Below are 19,443 nucleotides of genomic sequence, written 5' to 3'. Positions count from 1 at the left end.
GAGGAGAAAAAAAATGTTCTAGTTCTTACAATTCTTATTTGTGAAGAAAATGCAAATTGATATACTGATTTCCTTGTGTGTCTCTAAATAATAGCCTGCAACAATAGCTTTGAACTGCCTTATTCATCTCAAAGGAGTGTTGATTATTTCAGAGCTTATCAGAGTGAACACGTCCAGTTAATTTGCTCCAACAATTCTCAAAAAACAAACAAGTTGCTACTGTACTTATTTTATTATTTATTCTTAATCTTAAAAATACAGGTCTTCATTCAATTAAAATAACTGCAGTTGCAGAATTTCCACCATAATGCTACATAATCCCTGGATCTTTCTGCATAAATTAGGACAAATTTGCAGTGAAGTACACCTGGGCCTTGATCATAACAGCCTGATTCTCTAGTGGAGGAAGCATTAGCTTTCCATTATCAATCCTGCTTCTAAAGAAATGAGAACAAACCTTAAATCTACAGTAGCTTCTGAGGGGTTTTTTTTTTTTTACCCAAATGAATATAGGACCTGAGCCAATTTACTTAGGTGAGATTTTTCAAATATGAGATGACTACAGTCAGTGGGACCAGGTAGGTGCTCAGCAATTTATAATATCAGGCTACGTAGACAATAAATATGGATTTAGGCACCTAACTTTAGGCACCCCATCTTGAAAATCTAGACCATAATCCCAATCTGGAGTTGAGGTCCTGTTCTATAGTCTGGTGGGTTAAAGCAAAATGATGAGATTCAGGAAACTGGGTTCTTTCCCCAAACACTGCTACTAACATCTAGTGTTGCATTGGGAAACTCAGTTACTTCATCAGTACAAGGAAGCTAAAAATGTTTAGACACCAGGTGGCTCCACAGCTGAAAAACTGCAAAGAATTAATAATAATAATTATTGTTATTTGTATTATAAATGTAAGATTTTACTCCGTGTGGGCAGGATGTGACAAGGACTGGAGAACTGAAATATGATCAAAGATGGACAAATAATCTGATGAACTGGAAGAAAAAAAAGCTAATAAAAGGAGAACAAAGATTAAGCATTTAGATAGTAAAACAAAACTTTGTTAACAAGAGGGGAAAAGGAGAAGGGGGAATAGGAATGTTAGAAATCCAAATAACTCTTAGGCTTACTCTTTTTCGATCTCTCTCTTTTTTTCTGTGGTTCTATTTCAGAAAGCATCAAGGCTTTTTAAGAAATGTATTTTATTTATGATGTTTTGAAAAGAGAAGGAAAAAGGCTATTGATTTTAACTTTAATAGAAATTTAGAGATAAATCAACATGAAGAACAAACATAATGAGAAGAGGGAAAGTAGTCACAAAAGGAGGATAATAGAATAAGCTACTCAGGACCTATGGATATAGAGTCTTTAAATAGGGCAGATTGTACATCCAGTGTCATTTTGGGAACCATAGGTGTAGAATACAGATGAATTAAAGATGATCTTATGGTTAGAGCCCAGGCCTGGAATCCATATTAATATGTATTTCACATTATATTATATATAAATGCTAGCATGAAGCTTCATAGTTGAATGGTATTATGTTTTCTCTTGTTCACTCATGCTAAGTATCCCATAACACTTTATAAAGCAGAAGTCAGAGTTTTGTAACTTGTAAAACCATGCTATAAATATAGCTAATTTAAATGCTTATTTCAGAAGCATACCTTGTGTGTAAGATGAACATGGTACGAGAAAAAATTCTCCCCAAAAAGGAGGGTGTGCATATTTCTTTTTCATAATGTACTGCATTATCTTTAGACAAATTTAGCTACGTTCAGTTATTTGATTTCATGAACATTTTTCATAACAAACTGCAAGTGTAATAAATCAATTGACTATACAATTAAGCAACAATATATTATATATACACACACACAAACACACACATTTTGCTCACCAGTGGTCTGATCCAAAGCCCACTGAAATGAACGAGTGTCTTTGTATTGACTTTAAGAGGGCGTTGGATGAGGCCCCATCTGGGTTTTACAATATCATTTATTTCCCATGTTATTATTAGAGCTGATCAAAATTAGATTTTTCCATGGGACAGAAATTGCTAAAATTTCAACATTTGGTTTTGCCTCAAATTGTGACAAAAAGGCAACAATTTGGAATTTTCTATTAAATGAAATATTCTGAAAATATTTCATGTTGACCTTATTGAAATGTTGGTTTCCATGCTATTGTTTCAACATTATTGTTCTGACTTTTATTTTAGAATTTATAATACAACATAAAAGTCAGAAAACATTTTGATCTCATTGAAATGAAATGTTTTGATAATTTCCTCATTTTAAATAGATACATTCTCGCATAATATTCCAATTTAATCAAATCAGCATTTTCTGAGGAAAAACAGTTCTGTTGGAAATGTTTTGACCAGCTCTAACTATTATAGTTGCAGTGCCCCTGAAGCAATTCATTAAAAATTATGTTGCCCTGTAGCATGACATTCCTAGAATAATGAATGGAAACTGAAGCCATTACTATAAACGTTTTTTAAAAAGGCAGCAAGAGATTTAGAAGTGTATTGTATTAATGTCTGAATATTTTACAATTCAGTTTCTGAAATCTGCACACACATCATGCTTTACTCAAGTTCTAGAATTTCTCATACGTCTGAAGGATGAGCATGGTTTGTGCATTTGTCTTAAGAAACAGTCAATCTTCCCTTCTTTTTTAATCATTTCTAAATGACATGACATCACAGTGAAATTTATCACAAATTTATTATTGATTGGAACTGGTTAATATATAAGACTGTTGCAACAAATAAAACCAAAAGAAAGAATAAAAGAGAAAATCAAAGTGGTACATAACCATTGCAAATGAACATAACTGAAGAATTAGAGAGTGGCTGCATACTGAAAAATGACTAAAATGTCACCCTGTCACTTCAGATATAGGGTATATCTAAAAACTTTGAGTTTTACCCTCTGTATCACCACACTGCAAAGGGAGATGAGGAAACTGCAGCTGATAACCTGCAAACAGGGACTGCACCTGTTGACTCAGTGGAATCAGTGGACTAGCAGTAGACCTCTGATTGGATACTTCTTACCATATGGCTTCCTGTTTTTGACATACCCCTTGTTTGAACAACTAGTTACTAGACCTGATGCTGACCAGACTCCTGAGACCAAGTATCTGACTCCTTGACTGGTTCCTGCTCCTTGTTCCTATTTCCGTGCCATATTCCTTGTTTTCGGTTCCTCACCCTAACTCCAGTTACTGACTCTAGTTTGACCCTTAGTGTGACTTCTGGCTCTAACTCTAGCTTTCACCTTTGGCAGGACTTCTGACCACAACCTTGACGCTACTCTGGGCTCTAACCACTAGGTCAGATTGCCCAAATTACAGGCCCAGACAGGTTCTAAGAGTTCTGCTCATCCAGCCAGGGAACAAAAATCCACTACACTATGACTTACACTTTCAATCAAAACCAACCAACACAGCTCAAATATCCAACTTGGGTTACTGAATACTTGTAAAAATTTTCAGACCAAGAATTAGTCACAAAAATTATTTGGCATGTAACTCTGAATAATGAATGCATTTGAGATGTGCACAATTTGTGAGCAGAGAAAGGATACATTTGTTGAATAAGTTATTCATGATGAATCCTCACTGCGTTCTTTTCATAACTGGTTCATTTACCCTGGATGGAAAATCAGTTTTTCCAACTGTGTGCTCTGTAGAGCCAGTTGAGCTATGGAAGAACAAGCTGGCTTCCACTCTGCCTCCAGCATGATTGACATAAATTCCACCTCTTGCTCCAGAATCCTTATTGTCATGGCTAATGCATAAAACAGACAGATTGGGGATTGATTCACAGACACCAGGTGGAGCTTGCAATTAGAAAACAATGTCATTTTTTCTCTTGCAAATTGAATACATTTGATATGGAAGTCACTAAGGGAGAATAAATGTGAAACACTGAAGTGGAGTTTTTTGTTTTTTCAGAGCCTCATTTCTCAGACCAGAGCTACATGCATATAATTTTCATTCATCATGCTGAAAAATTGCAGACTATTAACATATCTCTGCATACTAGGGATGCATACGCCAGTTGCAATGTAAAGAATCAATGGGCCAGATTCTGAGCTCTGATATAGTGTCTTTGTGTCAATCTGGTGGCAAAGGAGATGAAAACCTGATTTAACCAGTCTGCTGTGCATGCCCCTGGCACAGATGTTCCTCAGGGGCATAGCTCCGATTGGGCAGGAGGTGCCAGTGATCCTCAACATAAAATAGCCCTTGTGGTTATAGCCAGCTCTGAGCTGCTCTAAACTTCACTGGTGTCTAGGCTGGCATAGATCTGAGATTCACAAACAGCTCCTCACCCCCACCCTCCTTCATCTGTATTCGGAACACATCATCTGTGTCCAATAATGTAGCCCAAGGTTTTTCTTTTCACCTTGATTTGTGTCTATATTGTAGCTAATCTTTACATCATGGAAGTCATTCTGCAGTATGCTCACATGGTTTAATTCATTTAAAGCCTCCTTATCCAAAAAGAGTATGAACGGGAGTATTGTCCATTACGTTAATATAGGAGAAAACATGTGTAAGGTTGCCCTCAAAGCACAACACAGCTCATTCATGATAAAAATGTATATTGCTTTCAAGCACAATTTGCAAATAGTAAATTAGAAATAAGGCTGTATGGCTTGAGAGCTTCTGCTACACCTGCAATGCAAACCCATTTAGGTGTGTTTGAAACTGGGTCCGATCTGATAGTCAGATTGTTTGCCTGAAAACGAACTGGTTATTTTTAACTTGCAGTGTGCATCAGTTACTAATGTTCCCAAGTGTGCACTAGTGTTTCATACATAGAAGGGTGGTCATATAGTTAAGGCAACAGCTGGGAGTCAAGAGATCTCAGCGCTATACTCAGCTGTGCCACAGATTTCCTGTGTGATCTTGGGAAAGTCACTTCACCTGTCTGTGCTTCAGTTTCCCCATCCATTAAATGGAGTTAGTAACCATTACCTTGTTCACTGTTTGTGAGGTGCTCGGTATTATGGTGATGAGCACTCAAAAATGCATGTAAGTAGATACTGGTGTCAGTCTTACTTACTTGCACCACTGGCACTCCACTTTGCACAGCTGACAGTTTTGTTCATTTAATGCATGCTGTTCTTATGAAGGACGGATGTGATGGATGTTGAGCAAGTGAAATTCTACACTAAAGTCAGTCTACATCTTACATGGTCCAGAGCAGCTATATAAAAGGTAAATAGTTTCTTCTAAGGTTGACTGTCAATTTAGACCAATTATTTCAGATGGATTCTTTAGTTGCTTCCGAATACTGTGCACTAGCAAGCATTCATACTGAATTAGAGCAAGCATCCTACTGGGCTCTACAATAGCTAGCCTGCCCCTCTCGATACAATCCCTTCGGCACATTCTTTTATTTTTAAACTGTGTAGTTGGATTATTCAACATGTAGGATAGAGGATTTAGTCAGGGTGAAATGTTAGTTGTGTTGCTAGAGTAACTTGTTCTTTGCTATCCTAGTGTGTGTGTTTAATTGTATCAACCTGAGGAGCAAAGCTATTACACTGGTCTACAATTTTTGAGAAGTCGTCTGCTTCAGAGATAAAATGTGCTATTTATTATGTATTTTGATGTGCTGAATTCAAATATGACAATTAAAACAACTGATTGGCTACTGTTTCTAAGATATTTAAGTTTTTACATTTTAGGTCTATGTATATTGTGTAGATAGTAGAGTTTTAATCATAAATTGTAAACCTAGGTCTTTTCATGTGTTTATGGTTGCTTTACATGATAATATTTCACCTGTCCTGTTTATGTAACACTTTAAAAATCAGCAAAAGGGTTATATAAATAAAATTTATTATGAAACAAAAGGCAAAAAACTATTCTGTACATAGTTTAGTCCTATTCGGTGTCTACTCGGCGCTTCTTGGCTTGTCTCTTGTTTCATTAAATGGAGCATCTCTTGTCACTGTCCAGCAATAGTCTGCAAGCATTGATGGGCTCCATTTGCCCTGATAGCATTTCTCCATTGTTGCAATGTCCTGGTGAAATCGCTCGCCGTGCTCGTCGCTCACTGCTCCGCAGTTCGGTGGAAAAAAATCTAGATGAGAGTGCAAAAAATGTCTCTTTAGTGACATGTTGCAACCAAGGCTTTTGTATGCCTTGAGGAGGTTTTCCACCAACAACCTGTAGTTGTCTGCCTTGTTGTTTCCGAGAAAATTTATTGCCACTAACTGGAAGGCTTTCCATGCCGTCTTTTCCTTGCCACGCAGTGCATGGTCAAATGCATCATCTCGAAGAAGTTCACGAATCTGAGGACCAACAAAGACACCTTCCTTTATCTTAGCTTCACTTAACCTTGGAAATTTTCCACGGAGGTACTTGAAAGCTGCTTGTGTTTTGTCAATGGCCTTGACAAAGTTCTTCATCAGACCCAGCTTGATGTGTAAGGGTGGTAACAATATCTTCCTTGATTCAACAAGTGGTGGATGCTGAACACTTTTCCTCCCAGGCTCCAATGACTGTCGGAGTGGCCAATCTTTCTTGAGGAAGTGGGAATCTCTTGCACGACTATCCCATTGGCAGAGAAAACAGCAGTACTTTGTGTATCCAGTCTGCAGACCAAGCAAGAGAGCAACAACCTTCAAATCGCCACAAAGCTGCCACTGATGTTGGTCATAGTTCATGCACCTCAAAAGTTGTTTCATGTTGTCATAGGTTTCCTTCATATGGACTGCATGACCAACTGGAATTGATGGCAAAACATTGCCATTATGCAGTAAAACAGCTTTAAGACTCGTCTTCGATGAATCAATGAACAGTCTCCACTCATCTGGATCGTGAACGATGTTGAGGGCTGCCATCACACCATCGATGTTGTTGCAGGCTACAAGATCACCTTCCATGAAGAAGAATGGGACAAGATCCTTTTGACGGTCACGGAACATGGAAACCCTAACATCACCTGCCAGGAGATTCCACTGCTGTAGTCTGGAGCCCTAACATCACCTGCCAGGAGATTCCACTGCTGTAGTCTGGAGCCCAACAGCTCTGCCTTACTCTTGGGTAGTTCCAAATCCCTGACAAGGTCATTCAGTTCACCTTGTGTTATGAGGTGTGGTTCAGAGGAGGAGGATGGGAGAAAATGTGGGTCCTGTGACATTGATGGTTCAGGACCAGAAGTTTCATCCTCATCCTCTTCCTCTTCCTCATCTGACTCAAGTGAGAATGATTCTGGTGCATCAGGAACCGGCAGTCCTTCTCCGTGGGGTACTGGGCGTATAGCTGATGGAATGTTTGGATAATGCACAGTCCACTTTTTCTTCTTTGACACACCTTTCCCAACTGGAGGCACCATGCAGAAGTAACAATTGCTGGTATGATCTGTTGGCTCTCTCCAAATCATTGGCACTGCAAAAGGCATAGATTTCCTTTTCCTGTTCAACCACTGGCAAAGATTTGTTGCACAAGTGTTGCAGCATATGTGTGGGGCCCACCTCTTGTCCTGAACTCCAATTCTGCAGCCAAAATAAAGGTGATAGGCTTTCTTAACCATAGTGGTTATACTGCGCTTTTGTGATGCAAAAGTCACTTCACCACAAACATAGCCGAAGTTATTTGCACTGTTCACACAAGTACGAGGCATCTCTGCTCACTTTGGCTAAACAGAAATGTGTCCCTTTGCAAAATCAAACACTGACAAATAAGAGAGCACGACACTGTATGATTTCTAGAGCTGATATAGGGCAATTTGTTCAGCAGAGTGATGTAAGCTTCGTTATGATTGCATCATCCATGACTTCTAGGAATAACATGATGCAATTCATATCATGTATGACGCAATACCAGCTTCAGATTGCATCATTCATTGTTTTGCCTAAAAAGCAAGTACTGTCCAAACCCAGTCATAGATTTATTCATAGATCCAGTCAAAGATGTATTTTAGTCATTTCTGGTTTAAATTGAGATCCCTTCCCTTTATAACTCACTTATCCTCCGCCCTTCCCAAGTCAAGGGTCGTATATACTGACCCAATGGCATATCTTGAAAACTAGAGCCAATCAACAATTTTAAGCATCATTTTCGTTCTCAGTGACCCCGAATTAGTAAAGTTTGACTACATTTATTTCAGAAGCATTTTGGCTGTAGAGCAGTGTTACAGGGCTTATACAAAACCCATTTAAAATCATTGGAAAAATTGACTTTGACTTCAATGGCCTGTGGACCAGGCTTATTACGTATTGTTATCTCCACTAGTTGTACAGGAATCCTTTTCATGCATTCTTACTCAATTCAGTCCCAACCTAGGGTCTCACCTTTTAAAATTCTCTCAAGCAAGGGAAAGCTTGCTTTTAGAGAGCAAGGACTCAGTGCTGGAACAAAAGCATGTAAAGCTGTAGTCTGGAATTTTCAAAGAGGTCTAAGCAGTTAGGCAACCAACTCCCATTGACTTTCAAAAAGATGTGGGTTCCTGACTCCCTTCAGCTCCTTTCACAATTCCAGCAGTCATCATTTAGACTGTTTGAAGGTCCTGTGGCAATGTTACATCTTTTTGCTACACTTGTTTAAATCCTCAAAAAGAGTGTTCTAATATATTCTTTGAGGCTTAAGTATTATATTTTCCCTTCAATTATGTTATTGAAACATTGGCATTTTCAGTTTCAACATATTTAGAGCAGAAGTCATGATTGTATTTACTTTTTATAGGAGATTATAATATGAAAATGTTGAAGTTGTACAGGATCTAGTACCAAGTGGCCAACTGTATCGCTCAATTGTGCTCTCTCCTTCCATTTCATTCCTTCTTCGCTTTGGAGTAAACATTCTCTGGACATTTTATCTTTTCCTTTTTTCACGGGGAGCAGGGTATTGTTTTTGTCCTTTGACTTCTTAACTTTAATTTTTCTTATCTCCGCTTTCTAGGGCTCAGGGTTTTTTTTATTTTTTTCCTTCTGTCCCACTTCTCTCTGAACAAGAGGGCAGCATATAGAAAGACCTAGGAATTCTTTATGTCTTCACTGTCTTAGAGGGCTCTTTCTTTTTTCTATCATCATTCTTAAGACTCTTTTCTTTATTTTTGGTTTCCTTTTACTGTCATGCAGGGCACTGATCTTGAATCTTTATGTGCCTTCCCTACTGTCTGAGGTTTATTTCTTTATCATCTGTTTTTTTCCCCACCAGAGAGGTTGAAATGAACATTCACAACTTCAATATGTGGAACTTTTCAAACACACCTTAAAAAATGAGGTTAACTTTCAATAGTTGGCTGCCACTCCAATGAGTACTTTTGGTTGCTTTTAGCTGTTTAACAGAGCCCTCACCTTTAGACTTTTAGTATGAAATTCTCTGCAGCTGTCAGTGTAATTTACACAAATTTGCACTTCAGCTTTTGTTAGAACCATACTGCATTTGTTCCTGTTGCCTCTCCACTTGCTGATCACAGGGGAAAAAAATCTTTCAACTAAAATGTGTGAAAATGGAATATTCAGCCAAAAAGAAAGGCTGTATATTTGTATATTTCCACATTTTTCTGATGTTTATTTACTGGATAAAAACTTCTTGATTTTCTTTAGCAGACTGATCAGCATGAATTCCTTGTAAACAATTCCTGTGTGTTCTCTTCCATTTTTAGTGTACCAACTGTTCCGATTGTGTCACAAAATGAGACTTCATTTATTAAGAATAAATGGTTTAATATGAGAAAGAAAAATGTAACTGTTTACTGAATGAGGAATTAAAGGAAAGGAAATAATGTGACTCAATTTCTTTATTTGAACAGCTGTCACTCTCAAGTTTCTTCACTGCATTAATGCTATAAAATGTGACCTTTATGTACTAACTACAGTGACTTTAAAACTGGTGTATGACATCACAAATCTGTTCTGGCATTGCTGATTTGCTCCAGCTCCAGCTTGTAACTTACTTAAACATAGTAGAAAGACAGTTATTTCCACACCTGTTGCTATTTGCACATCAGACTGCATTCAGCCTGGCTTCCTCCATTTGCATGAAAGCAATAGCATGTTGTTTATCCCAAGACTTGACAAATAAAGTTGATATAGGTTTTTTTTTTATAAGAGATTGGTTGTCTTGCAAAGAGATGCTGTAGCTCAGCAAGAAGTTAGGGGCTTGATGCAGGAATTACTAGGTGAAGTTCTGTGGAAGAGGTCAGATTAGATGATGATAATGTTCCATTTTGGTCTTAAAACCTATTAATTTAGATGGGTCATCTGTCCTCACATGACGACACATTTCACAGTGGACAGCTACAAGGTAACACAGAACTTACTTTAACTGTAATGCTTCCACCAGTAATTTTGAACCATCCAGTCCCCTTTCATGTCATCTTCTCAAGTTTGTTGCACTAAACATCACATTATTCATTTCAACAAAAATCGAGTGAATGAATGCCTGTACTCAACAAGGAGTTTAGAATTTCAGTTCTTTTACATGAGTCACCTCTTCTATCCCTTACTTATTAATAAAGCAGACAATGAATAACTGCTTCATTGTATTGTATTAGATTATTCATTTTTCATTACAAGTGTAAACTTTAATCCTCCCACATGTATGGTGCTATTTAAAGCAAACAGCCTCATTTATTTCATAGAAGTAGAGAATCTTACTGATTTAACACAGGATATTATGTTAATCTCTCATTGTGTTAGGACACATTTTTCATTAATACTTGTTGCATTTCTGCTTAAAATCATCAATTTAGATCTGTAAGCTTTTCTAATGAAAGTAAAATACTTCACGCTAATTTCAATGTTTAAAGCTACTAGACCAAATCCCATCCCATACTGGGTAGATAGGCCAATAAGGCATAGACAGGCTTATTTCTCCTAGTCCCAATTGTGTGCACAAGGCAGTAGCAGGACAGAATTCCTTCCTGGCTCCCAAGAGAGCTTTGTAAATGTGGTAAAAATTAGACTCCCTCAACGGGTGATGGAATGCTGCCTCAGGAAGTAGAAAAAGTCCCTCTTTATACAGCATTCTTTATACTTAGAATATTTAGAATACTATGTGCTGTACTTGTCCAAAACCTTACTAATTTTGCCTTAGGTATGTAGATAAGGACACCACTATTTGCATTTAGAACACTGCAAATACCAATTTTAAATTATTTAAGATTGCTAAGGCACTATAAGTCAATTAATAAGTTTTTAAGGGTGACAACAGTCATTTTCAGTACTGGAGTTATTCTAGAGAAATGTCAACCAATAGTTTAGCTAAACTATCACCATGAGGGATATAACCGTTTACCAATATTTTGAGATGAAAGCACAAAAATGGGGATCAGAGTTTAAGATGGTACAAATAAGTTATAAGATACAACTGAGCAAAGAAAAAAAGGATAGGTGAGGTCAGAGGTGAAAGTAAGCCGGTAAGGTACGATGCGGCGGGAAGCAATTTAAAAGGACCCTGGGCTCCAGGCAGGGGCCGGAGCCCCTGGCCCTTTAAATCACCACCAGAGCCCCGCTGCTGGAGCCCTAGGGTAGTGGCCACAAGCCCCAGGGCTCCAGCAGCAACTTAAAGGGCCAGGGGCTCTGCTGCAGTAGCAGCGGCTGGGAGCCCCGGCCCCTTTAAATTGCTGCCAGAGCCCCACTGACAGAGTCCCAGGGTAGCGGTGGCAGTCGGGAGCCCCAGGCTCCAGCGGCAATTTAAAGGGCCCGGGGCTCCTGGCAGCAGCTACCACTACCATGGAGCTCCGGCGGTGATTTAAAGGGCCCAGGGCTCCCGGCCACCACAACCGCAGCCGGAGCCCCGGGCTCTTTAAATCGTGATTTAAAGGGCCTGGGGACTTAAAGGCCTCACCCCTTCCGGTTGAGGCCCCACCCCCTGCTCAGGACCCCGGCCCTGCATACTGGTAAGTCCCTTAAGTTACTTTCACCCCTGGGTGAGGTCTGTTAGACTCCAAAATATTCTCCCAAGGAATGTGGTAGTGGAAGATAGATAGGAAAACACAATCAAGCATGAAATACTGAAAGTGCTCCACCATTGGCAAGAAGTTGGACAAAATGAGCTAACAGCTCTCTTCCATCTCTAATTTGTGTTGTTCTATGAAGAACAGACAAGTTCTAAAATCTTGTATGTGAAGTTAAACTGGTTGATCTATTCAAAGATATCCAACTCATCATAGGAGTAAAAATAAGCGAGATGCCAACATTGTCATAACTCAAGCATAACTGTCTCCATCTCAGCATTATTTTACTTGAGATTTTCACAGCGAACAATTTGTTGCTGTTGTCACCATTTTACTGGTGACTCCATAGCACAGCATAATTCACATGGAAGAACCCAGGGAATAAGATTTTACGGGCTGTTGTGAACAAGTGACCATTAACACAGGTTTCATTGTGAATCATTTTTAGTATTGAAAAGGTGATGACTCATCAATTCACAGTAGGGTCAAAAACTCAGTTATACATTTCAAAAAATGAATCAGGTTCCAGCTGGATATGGGAAAACCAATTCATCTAAAGTAAAAATTGTTCTGAACAGTTACCTAAAAAGGAAACTGCAATCTATCCTTTTGAAGGTTCAGACGAGTCTGGGTTTTTATGTTTGATTTGGCTGGGGTTTTGGATTGTTTGGTTTTTTGAGAGGTTTACATTTTTCATTTGGGCCTAATTTTCAAAAAAACAAGCTAAATTGACAAAAGCAATTTTATTCACACAATACATATGCACAGGATTATCTAGATTTGTGTGATTTCCTGTTAGACCATTAAAATAACTGCACATGACAAACTATACAGGCAAATCCTGAATCCAAGCTAAAAAGTGTTTTTGGAAATTTTGCCCTCCATATTCCAAATTTTATCTGAATTGTTTCTGAAACAAAATGATTTGTGTTCGCTCTTTATATCTATATCAGAAATACAGATGTTCAAACTCTTGAGAACTTACTGAAATTCACATTTTAAAGTTTTGTTTCACTTATGGGATTTGAATGCTGGTCTAAGCGATGTAACAAAAGTCTGTAATTAGCAGAAGTATACATAGCTGTTTGGCTGGGTCTAGTTTGGAGGCCACTAAACTTGGAATGGAGAAAGTATACCTGCTTTCCTGCATTTCTGAGTACAGACCATAAAAATTTGTGAATTATTCATTTCTGAGTTCTTCATTTAGGTACAACACTGCATGCAATATGGACTAGAGATATTGATTAGTCCTCAGAAAGTAGAGATCAAATACGTAGTTCTAGGAGATTCAGAAGCATGATAATTTGTCTACGTTTTTATGTTCCTTGTCCTAGACTGGTACCTGACAAACCCATGCATTATTTATCTCCTATAATGGCCATGGAGTGCTAGGCAGTTTCCAAACAAAAGTCATCACTGCTCCAAGAAGCTCATAATCTAAAGACACAAAGGTAGAGGATAGAGAAAGAAGGTCTGACACACAGCACTGTCATGTTAAATATATAGATGTAATTAAAACAGAGCAGGTAAATTAGAACTAAATTACCTATCATGACAGGTGGGGAACTGAAGTCACTTCACCAGGAAAGTTAACGACCTGGTTTTGATGTTGCAAGTGACAAATTTAATATCCTATAGGATATTATAGTTGAAGTCTAGTGCCAGGGATGGTTTCCTTGAGGCAATAAAAATAAAGAGCTAATCCTGTGGATTCCTGACAAACACAAGCAAACAATATGCATTTTAATGTGGCTAAATGTATACTTCTAAGAACAAAATGTAGGCCATACTTACACAATTGGGGAGGGTTCAGAGAAGAGCCACAAGAATGATTAAACCAATAGAAAACATGCCTTACGATAAATAGATTGAGCTCCTTCAGTGTAACATAACAAAGAAAAGGTAGAGAACTGACTTGATTACAGTCTATAAATATCTACATGAGGAACAAATATTTAATAATGGCTCTTCAATCTATCAGAGAAATGTATAACATGATCCAATGGCTGGGAGTTGAAGATAGACAAATTCAGACTGGAAATAAGGCTCTTTAGGCTCTTTTTTTAAAAATGAACCACTGGAATAGTTTACCAAGGTTCATGGTGAATTCTCCATCTCTGACAATTTTTAAATCAAGATTGGATGTTTTTCTAAAATATATGATGTAGGAATTACTTTGGGGAAGTTCTATGGCCTGTGTTATACAGGAGGTCAGATTAGATTATCACAATGGTCTCTTCTGGCCTTGGAATCTATAAAGTGTGGTGGTCTTCACACTGCACTGGGGTTATTGAAGTCGGGGAGGTTAGACAGTGGACACCACAATGACTTTGCAACCTCCTTGCACCATGGAGCAGAGTCCAGTTAGAGGGTGCAGTGTGTGCACACATATACTGGGGTTATGTGCAGAGTTTGTTGGTTCACTATGGACCCACTGGACAGAAACCCAGGAAAAGAGAGACGTGTGCCACACAAGCCATAACTGGGGCCTTCTCTCAACACTGTGTAGGAAGGGCCATACCCAGTCTCACAACCCATTCACACAAAGACAATCTGTTTATTTAGACTTTTCTCTTTTCATCAAGACTTGGTCCATCACTACTTTAGGGCCAAACATGAAGCTCTCATTGATGTAAATACAATGATAGGATGTGACCATTAGCATACAGGTTCTCTGCTTATGTCACCTATCATTTTATGATGTAGTGTAACATATGTTATGAACACTGATTCTTTTAAATGAAATAGTGTAAGAGCTGGGAAATGTTTCCCTAGTTCAGTAGTGCATGCGTAGTTCTATGTGTAACTGCAAAATAAGGGTATAACATGGTACCTATGAAGAAAAATACTTTTAAAATTTCACATATTATATCATGAGAATTTTGGCCAGATATAAGCTTTTTTCCTATTCTTTTTCCTTCTGTGGTAGTCAGAGAATAATGTATACTCAGTAGTTTATATACTTCAGGTTTAATCAGTGTTGTATAGAGGAATTATCTATGTTCTCCATGGTGTGATGATGCTATTCATAAAGCAACTAAGCAGCCAGTGCAGTTTTGGGCAGCATCACCTCAAAGGTCATACCCAGTTTATTACCCGTTGGTCTTGTTCTGTATTATTGCCCTTCAAGTATCTCCCTCCAGTTGGGCTGATCACAAATATTCCAATCATGTATACCACCACCTTTCTTTCCTCACTATAAGTTGTTAGTACATTCGAACCCTTGGACTCTAATCATATAGCACACATCTCTAATTGTTTGAGCTAAAGTACTAACTGCATTAGCTAGTAGCCTGTGTATGTTATTCTCTAGTGAATCAGCCACTAGAGGGTGATGTGACAATTTGCCACTATGTTACCCATGAAAACATTTGAGAGGAATGTTCAAGATATATACACAAGTAATACTCAGTTTCTGCAAATAGTCAAACATGTGACTTTAAAATTTTCCTTCTGCAAACAATTTTGCTGGTAAAACTCACTCACATGTTCATGCAAAGCAAACAGAGGGATCCCAAACACTGTAGGGGTGGAGGTTGAGAACTTGTGACCACCAATGTAATGACATTGCGACCCCCTGAGGGGTCCCGACCCCCAGTTTGAGAACCACTGCTGTAGAAGTTAATTAATTTCAAAATTGAATGATTATTCATGGAAAATGTTTTGCATTATTTGACATCTTTATTCTTTTGTTTATGAGAGACCTGATCAAGCTCTCAAGCAGTTAATGAAAATACATTTCATAAACTCCAAAGTGAATTAAGGACTTCATTTTGACAGAAACCAGGCAAGAAGGTTTCAAGTCATTAAGAGACCAGGGCCAGAAAGATTCATGCCCCAAAAATGGGGATCCTAAACTTTTACTGAGTGACTCTAAACGGGAATTTTTACAAGTATTTCCCTGAAGGTATTAAAAAGTAGCTTATTTCTTGATGTAAGCCTGAGTGCCAATGCATCCATAGTAACCCTACCACAAGTCTTTGGGGAAAAACATTCAAATGAATACAGAGTATTTTCCTTCACCCCTAATCTGGAAATTCAGGACAGTTATTTTATATCCATAATGAAGTCTATTTCTTTACAATGTCACAGAATTTGATATTAAATTTTGTTAGCAGCATTTGTTTTTTGCAGCTCCCAAACCAAAGAGATAACATGGGCAGCTCTGACCCTGCAGAGTTCACAAGCTAAAAGAGTGAAAGGAGTGTTCCATGCAAGTGATGGAGGTAAGAGATGAGCAGAGTAATAGAATACTTGAAGAGCATTGCGATTATTTTTTGCAGGGTGGGGAGTAAGACCTACCAATGTCAGTTTTCCTACAACTTTGCCATGGTCAGTAGGCTTGTGAGTGTCTTGGCAGAATGGCTCTCTAGGAGGGATTTGAATATAGAAAGGATATTGACACAGATCAGTTCATTGAGACCATCCCATACATAGGTGGTGGCATGGAAGAAGATGAGGAGGCATGTTTGTGAGAAACTGACCAACAGGCTGATGAAGTTAGCGTTGTTGACGGAATTAATGGGAGAGGGGATGACATGAAAAGAGAGAGGTATGGTGGGTGAGAAGGGTTATGAAGGCAATAAAAATGAATATGATGTGGCAGAGAAGGGAGTCAGTGTAGGGATTCAGAGATGGGAAGGATGATCTCAGTGGCAGTATTTTATACAGACTGGAGAGTGGTAATGTGACTGTCAGGGAGGCCATAAAGGAGGAAGTTACAACAGACAAGAAGGTGGAGAAAGGGGTTAGAAGGGGATGGGAGGAGGAGGATCCTGATGTCCTCACACAATACTTTGGAGACAAATAGGAGCAAGGCATGTGAGAGAAGGAGAGAACAGTATAAGAGAGTGACTGCAGAGGTGGTATCAGGTGGGAAGTGCCAACTTGCATAACTTTCTGGAAAATAAAAAGTGGTCTAGCGAGTGAACCACATGACCAGGAGTCAGGAAGTCTCTGTTCTATTCCCATCTTTGCTAATTATTTATGACCTGAGACATAGAACTTTTCTGTGCTTCAGTTACTCCACTAGTAAAATGTGGAAAATACTGTTACTACAGCGAATGGGTGACCCTTAACCCTACCTGATCCCATTTCTTCCTATGCCATCACCCTGCCACAGGAATACCTATGAAGCTGGGTTCTAAGAAAAACTATTGCTATTGAGTCTAAGCAAGTATCAAAGGACTCAAGTTTAACTTTGGTTTACGTAACCTGTTTGTCAGCCTGGGTTATGTATCTCCTGTTTGCCCAGTCCACAGAGGATAACATTGTAATTGGAATCATAGACTTTAAGGTCAGAAGGGACCATTATGATCATTTAGTCTGACCTCCTGCACAACGCAGGCCACAGAATCTCACCCACCCACTCCTGTAATAAACCCCTAACCTATGTCTGAGCAGTTGAAGTCCTCAAATCATGGTTTAAAGACTTCAAGGTGCAGAGAATCCTCCAGCAAGTGACCCGCACTGCAGAGGAAGGCGAAAACCCCCCAGGAAAAAGACCCCTCTGCCAATGTGCCCTGGAGGAAAATTCCTTCCCAACCCCAAATATGGTGATCAGCTAAACCCTGAGCATGTGGGCAAGACTCACCAGCCAGACACCCAGGAAAGAATTCTCTGTAGTAACTCAGATCCCACCCCATCACAGGCCATTGGGCATATTTACTGCTAATAGTCAAAGATCAATTAATTGCCAAAATTAGGCTATTCCATCATTACATATAAGTATGTAAGATAAATAGATGTTAGGCACTTCAGATACATCCCTCCACATTGCAAAAAAATCTACCCTGTGCTATATTTAATTGAACTAACTCAGGGAAGGAGGTGTTACTGTATGAATTGATTAAAGTTATGGACAGTAAATTTGGTGCCGTATTAATAAGGAGGTTTCAGCACAAGGGGAAAAATCAATTAGATCTTGTTAAAGATAATTAAAATGGATTTACTTTGGTCAAAGATTTGATTAAATGCAATTTTTCAGCATATTATCCTCCTTTGCAGGCTGGAGGCTCTGGAAAACAACCACAATGCCCATTTGCTGAATACTGGATGTGTAGGAGGGAAAAAATGGCATGCTTTAGTGGTGGAAATTTTAAAGTTATTTAAATCTGAACCTTCCCTATAATAACCTAGAAGGGTCTTTCTAAAAGGGACAAGTGGAAAACTTTGCTTGTTCTTCACTTTATGAATGATAGAGAGAAGTTTTTACAACAAATTAAGAGGAGGGAGGGATTGATGGATGTTTTCTTCTGGTAGTTCACAATTCTTCTATTTCTAGACTCTACTGAAGAAACAGGCTCAAAGATTTCATCTACTTTAAAAAAGTGAATTTATTAAAACAGGAGGCATTTCTGTCATCTTTTTTCCTGCTAGGTTATACATCGTTGTGGAGTACAGGAAATAAGTCTTCACTGATTTAGATAACAAAATAAATCTCCCTATCATCCAAAAAATCCAGTCACTTCAGCTACATTTGACCAGAACTAAGAGGTTTAAGAGGATTTAGAATTGACTGAAAACTCACATTTTCCTATTTTTTGGTTGTTTGTATTGATTAGATTGAATACTGTCATTACACTACCTAACAAAATACAATGACATGGTCCCTACTAACTTCCTCCAATGAAGGGTTGCCCTTTTATAGAAGTTTTTACCCAATATGCTTTTCTGGGATCTGTCTTAAGTCAGGGCAGAGCTGAGCACCTCCACCCCTAAAGTGGACATTTTGTGAGTGACTCCTGCTCGTTGAATTTTCCTCCTTCCCCCAAGTACTAGCCCATATTTTGTTTTCTCCTTGGGATTTTCTTGAAGAGATGCCACAGTCTCACCATATGGTTTTGTGTACAGTTGGAGATCAGATGGCAATACAGAACTGATTAGACAGCCCTCCCCTGTCCCCTCTGCATTTGTGGTGCAGGGATTGAATGGGGGCGGGGGGGGGAGTGGAAGATATTCTTCCAAGTTCTGCCCACAAACTCCATTGAGTTAGTCACCAAATTGAGATACCGCTCACAGTAGATTATGCAGATTGTCAAAATTTGATTTTGCATTCCCTGGGCTTGGATTTTCCTCTGTATAAATTATTCTTACCAATTTTCTCTTGCCATGAAATCAATCTTATTGTTAGGCCCCTAACTCTCTGCCACAACCATCATTGGGCATCTGTGGCAATCAGTAAAGGCTCATTTACACTGGGTACACATCAGTGTAGTCACACCAGTATAAAAACCTACAGTATACGGCAGACATCACTGCATTGGATACATTCTGTCTGGATATTGAAAGTTGCTTCATGAAAGTGCTAGGTACTTACTATTTAAAAATAAAAAAATGGTGAATTCTGCAAACTTGGAATAGTGCAAGGAAGTCACCCTTGGCCATTAATGGCTGGTAGTTGGCTATCCTGAACTGAAGTCTAGATGACAAGAAGACTTCTCTCCCCAATAGGTCTAGGCACTTACCCTCTCGGTCTGCAGAAGTAGACTAGAAGTGTTGCTGTATA

The sequence above is a fragment of the Emys orbicularis genome, chromosome 4 (assembly GCF_028017835.1).
Source record: "Emys orbicularis isolate rEmyOrb1 chromosome 4, rEmyOrb1.hap1, whole genome shotgun sequence".
In the NCBI taxonomy this organism is placed as follows: domain Eukaryota; kingdom Metazoa; phylum Chordata; order Testudines; family Emydidae; genus Emys; species Emys orbicularis.
This window is presented reverse-complemented; position numbering follows the sequence as displayed.